Here is a 9295-nt window from a genome sequence, read left to right on the forward strand (position 1 = left end):
GTCAGTTGCCGAGCCGTTACACAGACTTCTAGACAAAAATGCACCATGGCATTGGGGACCCAAAGAGGACTATGCCTTTAAAGCAGTCAAATCGCTGCTCACCTCAGACGCTGTCCTAATCCAATTCGACCAGCGCCTCCCTTTAGTCTTAGCAGCAGACGCATCCCCCTTCGGGATCGGGGCTGTCTTAAGCCACAGACTACCCAATGGCTCTGAGGCACCAATCGCCTTCTTTTCCAGAACCTTGTCACTAACCGAGCGCAACTACAGCCAAATTGATAAAGAGGCTCTTGCCGCAGTTGCTGCGGTTAAAAAATTCCATGAATTTCTTTTTGGTCATAAATTCGAACTCGTCACGGATCACAAGCCACTTCTGGGGCTACTATCGGGGGACAAACAAACACCCCAAGTCTTGTCACCCAGGATGACAAGGTGGACCTTATTCCTGGCAGCCTACTCGTACACACTCGTTCACCGGCCGGGAAAAAACCTCAGCCACGCCGATGCCCTCAGCCGCTGCCCGCTGCCCACCCCGGTAGAAGACCCGGCTCCGGTCCACGCCATCTTCGATGTCAGTGAGCTCAAACTACCTGTCACCGCAGGCGACATCGCCTTCCACTCCAAAAAAGACAAAACAATCGCCCAGGTTCTGGACTGGGTGCGGAGGGGGTGGCCGGTCACTAATTTCACAACCGAATTCACACCATTTAAAATCCGCCAGTTAGAGTTTTCCAGTTTACAGGGCTGCCTATTGTGGGGAACCAGGGTCGTCATCCCAAGCTCCCTGTGCACACCTGTCCTGAAGGCGCGGCACGAGGTCACCCTGGCATCGTCCGGATGAAGGCGTTGGCTCGGAAGATTACGTCTGGTGGCCGGGCATGGGCGCACGAGATCGCCAAATGGGTAGCTCTTGCCGACCCTGTCAGGAATCCAGGCCAGCACCACCAGTTACCACCCCAACCAAGTGGGAGAGCGCCAACGCGCCATGGTCACGGCTGCACATTGACTTGGCCGGGCCAATGCACGGCAAGACCTTCTTGGTGGTCGTGGATTCGTTTTCCAAGTGGATCGATGTGGCCCTTCTACCCACGACCACCACCCGGGCAGTCGCCCAAGCCCTGACCCGTTTATTTGTAACACACGGGCTGCCTGACACTTTAGTCTCGGACAATGGCCCCCAATTTACATCTACAGAGTTCAGCCGGTATGTCACCAACCTGGGCATCCGGCACATCTTAACCCCTTTCATCCTGCCAGCAACGGGTTGGCAGAGAGAGCCGTTAGGTCAACGAAGGAGGCGTTGGCCAGATTCAATCAAGAGGACTGGCACTCTAGGCTTTCCCGCTTTCTCTTGACCCAACACACGACCCCCTGTACGGTTACAAACAAGTCGCCTGCCGAGCTCCTAATGGGCAGACGCCTGAGAACGGTGTTAGACAGGCTGCATCCCCATTATTGCCCTGACACTCCTATCGGGTCTGACAGCAGGGTCAGAGATTTTGTGTTGCAGGACCCAGTGTTTGTCAGGAACTACGCCAGCGATCCGCTATGGGTACCTGGGAGAGTCGTGGCCATCACCGGTCCGAGGTCGTACCAAGTTCAGCTGGAGGACGGGCGAGTCTGGCGCAGACATCTGGACCAGATCAGAAAGCGCCAGAGTGGGCATGCCAATGCTGAACCATGGACTCCTGTTGAGCCCCAGTCGCCACACCAGAATCCGATCGGGGACCAGCTGAGTGGCCTGTCACCACAGACCGAGTGAGAGGAACGGACGGTAGACCGGGACCGTCCGCCGGAGTCGCCAGCTTTGCCGACCAGCGATGCCACCGGGTTGCCGGACAATGACTATTCTACAACCCAACCCGGAGGCAGAGACTATTCACAGACACCTGATCAGGTTCCAGAGCAACCCCGCTCTCGTGCACCCACCAGTCCTGATTCCAGGAACTCTGTTCCACTCAGTGACTCACCCGAACTGCGCCGGTCCGGGCGCTCACACAGACCCCCTGCATATTTAAAGGACTATTCATGTTCGCATCTGGGGGGAAGGGGTGTTATGTCCTTGGAACTGACCAAAGTTCCCAATCAAGTCCGTCTATACTGCGGGGGCGTTTACAGCTCCCATTGGCTGGCTCCCTTCGACAGTCGGCTATAAAAGCCGGCTGCTAGGTCGAGCCAGTCGCTGTTCGCTGGAGCATGTCTGCTTGTTAGTATGCAGACGCGACAGCCCTTTATTCTGTTGAATAAAGCCTTTACTTGGAAATGCTCTGGTTTGGTCTCTCATTCCTCAATACTTAATAGGTGGACTCTGGCAGTGATTAATGCTTCCCTACAGCACTTTAAGGAGGTTGTGGTCCGCCCTCTTCTTAAGAAACCATTGCTGGACTCCACCCGGTTGGATAATTTCCAATCTGTCTTCAATCTTCCCTTTTGGGGGAAGGTTGTTGAGATGGTGGTCGTGCAGCAGTTCCAGAGGTTTCTGGATGAAATGGATTATCTCGACTCTTACCAGTAAGGATTCAGGTCTGGATTTGGGACAGAAACGGCATTGATTACACTTCTGGATGATCTCTGATGGGAGCAGGATGGGGGTAGTGCATCCACCCTTGCTCTACTTGCCCTCTCAGCAGCTTTCAATACCATAGATCATGGAGTTCTTCTGGGGCAGCTTTGGTGGATGGGAGCGGGAGGCCTTGTGCTATCCTGGTTCACTTCCTTCCTCTGCGTCTGCTCTCAGTCAGTGTTGATAGGAGGGGAGAGATCCAGCCCTTGCCCACTGCTTTACGGGGTTCCCCAGGGCTCGGTACTCTCTCTGCTCCTGTTCAACATTTATATGAAGCCGCTGGGTGAGATCATCCGTCACCATGGACTGAGGTATCACTAATATGCTGATGATACTCAGCTGTATGTCTCGGCCTGTGGTGAGTTGAGTGTTGCTGTGTCCTCCCTCTCACAGTGCCTAGAGGCTGTTAGGAGCTAGATGGGGAGCAATGAGTTGAAACTAAACCCTTGCAAGACCGAGTGGCTCTGGGTTTGGGGTTCGTTGGCTCAGGGAGAATTGCCACCTTTGGTCTTGGATGGGGTGGCACTACCCCAAACAGACCCTGTGCATAATCTAGTGGTTTTCCTGGAGTCACGATTCCTGCTTGAAGATCAGGTGGCAGTCATGGCCAGGAGGGCCTTTGCGTAACTGCGGGTTGTGCACCAGTTACATCCTTTCCTGGTCCCTACTCACAGTCAGTCATGCCCGAGTGTCCTGTCTTCATTATTGCAACATGGGGCTGCCCTTGAAGAACAGCCAGAAGTTCCAGTTGGTGCAAAATGCAACGGCCTGCATGATTTTGTGTAGACCCTGGTGTGCACATGTGTCACCTCTCCTGCAGCAGCTGCATTGATTGCCGATTTGCTTCCGGGTGCAATTCAAGGTGCTGGTTGTCACCTTCAAAGCCCTTCATGGCTTGGGACCAGGTTATCTGAGGGAAGGTCTCTTGCTGGTCACATCTACCTGACCCATTAGAGCGGGGAGGCAGGGAATGTTGCGGGTCTCATCCCTGAGGGAGATTCACCTGGTGGGACCCAGAAGAACGGCCTTCTCTGTGGTGGCTCCGTCTCTCTGGAACATCATTCCCCCAGAGATTAGAATGGCCCCCACTCTAGCACTCTTTCCGAAGGCACTGAAGACCTGGTTCTACCAGTGGGCCTGGGGAACCTAGAGCAGAATGGAGCCTATCAAATGGCTAGTGTGATCTGCTGTCGTCAGGGTGGGGGATGGGAGTTGGGGGGTGATTTCCCCCCCAGATTTTGTTCTATTGTACTTTATTAATTTATTTGATTCTTTTTGTTAGTTTTTAGTGTTAGTTTTTAGTTTTTTGTTAGTTTTCTTTTTTGTTTTAAATATGATTTTTTACATTCTGTAAGCCACCTCAAGTCACCATGGGCGAATAGGCGGCAATATAAATTCAATAAATAAATAATGTCTTGAAGGTGAAGGTCTTTTGTGTTGTAGATAAGCTGGCCCAGACTTTTGTCCTGTAGATAAGCTGGCGCCAAAATATCTGCTGGGGCTGAGTTTCTGTGTCCCTTAAGATTTCTATTTCTCTTTTAGAGAAAATATTTCGCCTTTTTAATATTTCCTAGCATACTTCATTCTTCTAAGAGAGGGGTGGGTGCATAACTTTATATAAACTCACCTTTTGTGCTCGGGCAAATATTTTTTGCCAATTATTTTGCCATCAGCACATTCCAGGGTGGCATCAGAATATATTTGATACTCATGGTCAATTTGAACCATCGTTAAGGAAAGCTATTTCTCCTTTTTGCTGTGTTTTGGAGGAGTAGGACTGCAGACTTAAGACAGCTCTGGAATGCGGGGGGGTGGGGTACAATTACAAAGGAACAGAAAAGTATTTCTTGGCTCCCAAAAGGGGAACTTTCAGCCATGAAGGTCTAGCAACCAGAACAAAAGTTCTGGAAATAAATTTACAGTATCCAATTTTCCATGCCAATTATTTTCAGAGGTATGATGTCGCTTTAGGTGAGCTTCCAGTCAGGTTTCAAGCAAGCACAAGTCCCAAAATTCTTCACAACCATGGTTTTCCTTTAAATTACAGGCTGCCCATGGTTACTAAACCTGCCCTAGCTCTTAGTTTCCAGGGGTTGTGAGGCCAAATTGAGCTTAGCCAGTGTGCAATCCAGGCTATTTAGTATTTTTAAAATTACACACAATGACCCTGGGACTCCTACTCATGAGAGCAGCAGTGCAACATATCCTGCTTTATGGGGCAACTGGGCAGCATCTTTTGTGAGTCACAATCGGGGCTTGGGGTTTGGATCTCTTTTCTGCTACTTCTTCAGTGAAGGAATTGCCTGAAGGGCATGCCCCCTCTCCCATGGAATTGGCAGGGAGGTATGACTGCTTCGGCCTTAGTGCCACAAAGCAAAAATCAACCTAGGAAGAGCTTTGTGTGATGATAGGTGAAGGGGATAGCCTCAGTCCGATTCTGAATGGGGTGTCTGTGTGTGTGTGTGTGTGTGTGCTTGCATATGCAGCTACTTCTAAAATACAGGTAATATATACATTCTGGACAAATTTCCCTCCCACCAGACAGAAATATAAGATGTTCAGAACTTGCTGTGTCAACCACTCCCAAATGCAACTCCCCAGAGTCCATTTAACTGAGTACACTGTAAATGAGACAAGAAAGAAAAAATTACAATGAATTTCCACCCTCCCCCATAGTCTTTCTAGCTGCCTTCTGGGGATTGAAGAGTCTTTTAATCTTTTGCGTGTCCATCTCAGGGTCCTTTCTTTCATGTCTCCTGGGTGGCATTAGGCTTGGGTTGGTGGTCAGGGTGGTCAGTCAGGCTTGGGGAGGTCTGCCCCATGCTGGTTTCTGTGATGACTTTCTGCTGGAGGGCTGGATTTAAACCCTATTCCTGGCTCAAATGAATGGAAGGTCTCCTCTGGAGGCAGCATCTGGATCAGCAACACAAGAACAAGGCCCCCTCCCCACTTTGTGGGTGAGGAAAGGCATTGTAGGAGAATAAGAGATGGGGGTGGGTGGGTAGATAGCTTTCAGGCAGAGTTTGAGGGGAAAAACATCAGTACTAGATATTTTATTAAACAGATGCAGTTATAACAAAATGGAGACATCATAGATGAGGAAGGAAGAAAAACTGGATTCACATGCTTCAGAAAAAGGATGGACGGTTAAAACCATACAGTAAATGCAAGAATGATTTTTTTTTTTCCTGTAAATGAATTTAAAACATTCCTCGTAACCTTGTCCTGTGGATAAGCTGGCACCAAAATATCTGCTGGGGCTGAATTTCTGTCTCCTTAAGATTTCTGTTTATCTTTTAGGGGAAATATTCTGCCTTTTAAATATTTCATAGAATGGTTCACTCTTCTAGGAGAGGGGTGGCTGCTATCTTTCTACAGAGTCACAGTGACATTGAAATATATATGTAATATTCCAAATAAAATGTTCCTGTACACACTGATTAAAAACAAAAATGTCATGTTGTGTATCCTTGACTTTTTTGTAAGCACAATTTTAGCACTCTGTCCCTTCTTCAGATTTAGAATAGAATAGAATAGATAAGAGTTGGAAAGGACCTTGGAGGTCTTCTAGTCCAACCCCTTGCCTAGGCAGGAGACCCTACACCATTTCAGACAAATGATTATCCAACATCTTTTTAAAAACTTCCAGTGTTGGAGCATTCACAACAACTAGAGGCAAGTTGTTCCACTGATTAATTGTTCTAGCTGTCAGGAAATTTATTGCTGATTTATTCTTCAACACTTTAAAAATATTTTTTGTAATCTATTTAAGCCATTGTGCAAATGCACATTCATTTTGAAGCAGTTTGTCCATGCAAAGAGGAAGCAGATTAAAATCCCTGGGGTGAATTGTTCAGGCCCCTACCCACTGGTTAAATAATGCATGTCATGTAGAGATAGTCCTTGTTTATTGATCACCTTTCAGACTGGCAACGATTATTAAGTGAGGTGGTAGCTAAATGAATGCACCACTGTGCTTAAAATCTTAAAACCCATAAAGACCTTTACAGTCACAAAGTTACTTTGTCTTCACTGATGTAACTAAATGGTAATTCAACAAGGATTTCCTGCCTGTAAACAGAGATGGATGACCTTTCCCTTTGCCAAAATGTAAATAAATCAATTACTATATTTAACTTTCAGCAGAAGAATGCTTAGGTAGCATTTAGAGTTGCCCATATAGAAGCATCCCGTACTTTTACATCCCCGACCAGCTAACTTCTATATTCAGTAATTACTGACAGAAATTAGTCAACCAGTCAATCAAAATAGAGCTGGAAGGGACCTTGGGCTTGGAGGTCTTCTAGTGCAGCTCCCTGTTTAAGCAGATCCTACACCCATGATGACGAACCTATGGCACACATGCCAAAGATGGCACGCAGAGCCCTTTCTGTGGGCATGTGAGCCATTGCACCAGCTCTGCCATGCATGTGTGCGTGCCTTCCACCAGCCAGCTGTCTTTGGGTCTCTGTCACACATGTGTGGAAGTAGGGTATATGCGGGGTGCGTGCCAGGGATGCGGGCGCATGCATGGGGGTGGGGCACATGCATGAGGGACATGCATGCCTATGTGGGGGTTGGACACGTGCGCAGGGGGTGGGGGGCATGCATGAGGAATGCACGTACATTGCATTTTCAGGATGCACACATGCTTTGGGCACTCAGTGCCAGAAAGGTTAGACATCACTGTCCTATACTATTTCAGTGGCTGTCCAGTCTTCTTTAAAACCTCCAATGCTGAAGCTCCCACAATTTCTGGAGTCTTTGATAAGAGTTTTACCAAGGAATTTAGAACTGTTCCCCTGTTCCCAATTTCTTGAATTAAAACAACTTAAAACAACTGAACCTTCTAGAAATACTGCACTGTATGGAGATGCCCACTGCCACACCTACTGGATAGCAAAAATTGCATACAAGGTGAACAACAAATTGGGTAGCACAAACAGGTTTCTTCTGCTACTGAGAAATATCTCAGAGGTTGCCATCAATTGGGACTTCAATGTCTCCTTCATGGTACCATCAGTCCTTAAGCTGCCACCAATAACTCATCAGATGGGCATGCTTATGACTTATTGGTCTGATTTTTTTAGAATAGAATAGAATTCTTTATTGGCCAAGTGTGATTGGACACACAAGGAATTTGTCTTGGTGCAAATGCTCTCATAAAAGAAAACGTAAAAGATACATGCTATGTAAAAGAAAAGATACATTCATCAAGAGTTAAGAATCAACAGGTACAACACTTAATAATAGTCATAGGGTACAACAAGCAAACAAATCATACTAGGAAACAGTCAATATATATTGTCAGGATAAAAGTTACAGTCATACAGTCACAAGTGGGAGGGGATGGGTGATAAGGAGTGATGACAAGATTTAACAGTTTTAGTAGTGCAGACTTTGTAAATAGTTGGACAGTGTTGAGGGAATTATTTGTTTAGCAGAGTGATGGCATTTGGGAAAAAACTGCCCTTGTGTCTAGTTGTTCTGGTGTGCATGCTTGACTGATAAAATATTTTTACATTTATCTTACAGGGAATGTAAAGTAAGTTTTGAGGGGTGAAATTCTGGTCACTTTTGCAGCTCAATAAGTGAAGACTAATTCTTTTGACAAGAGGATGGATATTACCTAGATAGCTCCTGGTTGGGGGTGGTGTTGCTCAGCCTGCATTCAATACAAATCTTTGTCTCCTCTATATTTTGTGTCAGGCAACATATGGCAATACGAATGCCTGTGCGGGTCCTCTTGGGGTCCATGTGGTTGTTGGCAGTCATGAAGAATTATCATCAGAATTAGTATTGTCCAATGCAGAGTAGAAAACACTCTGGCTTGGCCTCATTTCACAAATATGGATGGGGAGGATAGCAAGAGCTGAAGAAGGAAGTAGTAACTTTGAACCCCAGTTCAGCTTTGATACCCTGCCCCAATGTGTGCATGACATCTGATTAGACAATCCTGGGTGTAGCCCTTATCTAGGCATTAAGACCCAGAAATATCCTGACCTCTCCATCTGGGTTGTGATCCCTGTCATCTAGTTGCCAACCTTTTCTTCACCAGGAATATCTTTAGTGGCCCTGACTATGGCCACAGACCACCAAGACTTAACTCAAGATTTAAGCATAGCATTTTTTTCCAAGACTCTCTAAGGGACGGAGTGATCTACTCTCCTTGCTCTGGAGATAGCATTGGGGGAAGAACAGGCTGCCCTGCCCCTAGGCCGTAAGTCGCGGGCTTCCTGTGACTGTAATTTGGACTTACTAATCAACATTTCCACGTAAAAGAATTCAGATATCCAAATGGAATGATTTCCCAAACAAGTTTCCCCAGGTTACTAAAAAAAAATGCTCTGCAACCCTGTAAGCAAGAGCATTTCACATTTAATCAAAATTAGAAAACTATCAGTTCCTAGGATTCTTTCTGCAGAGAGCATCATAATACAAGATCAGTGTTGGTGCTGGAGGAATCTTGCTGAAAAAAAGAAAATGCAGATTTTTTTTTTTGCCATCAGCCACTCCCAAATTAAAGCAGGAAAAAAAAAACTTGTGCCTTTTCAAATTTCTTCCATGGCTGCAGATTATCCAGATGTATCATTCCATTGATTTAATACACTCCAGCAATGAGCAGAAAGTACAAGGAAATAGGACAATTGTTTTAGGAAGAATACTTCAGTGCTGTACCCAAGGAAGTGTGCATAATTGTAAAATTATACAAATATAATCACTTTAATACGT

The sequence above is a fragment of the Pseudonaja textilis genome, chromosome Z (genome assembly GCF_049901715.1).
Source record: "Pseudonaja textilis isolate UNSWEBS1 chromosome Z, rPseTex1.2, whole genome shotgun sequence".
Classification (NCBI taxonomy): Eukaryota; Metazoa; Chordata; class Lepidosauria; order Squamata; family Elapidae; genus Pseudonaja; species Pseudonaja textilis.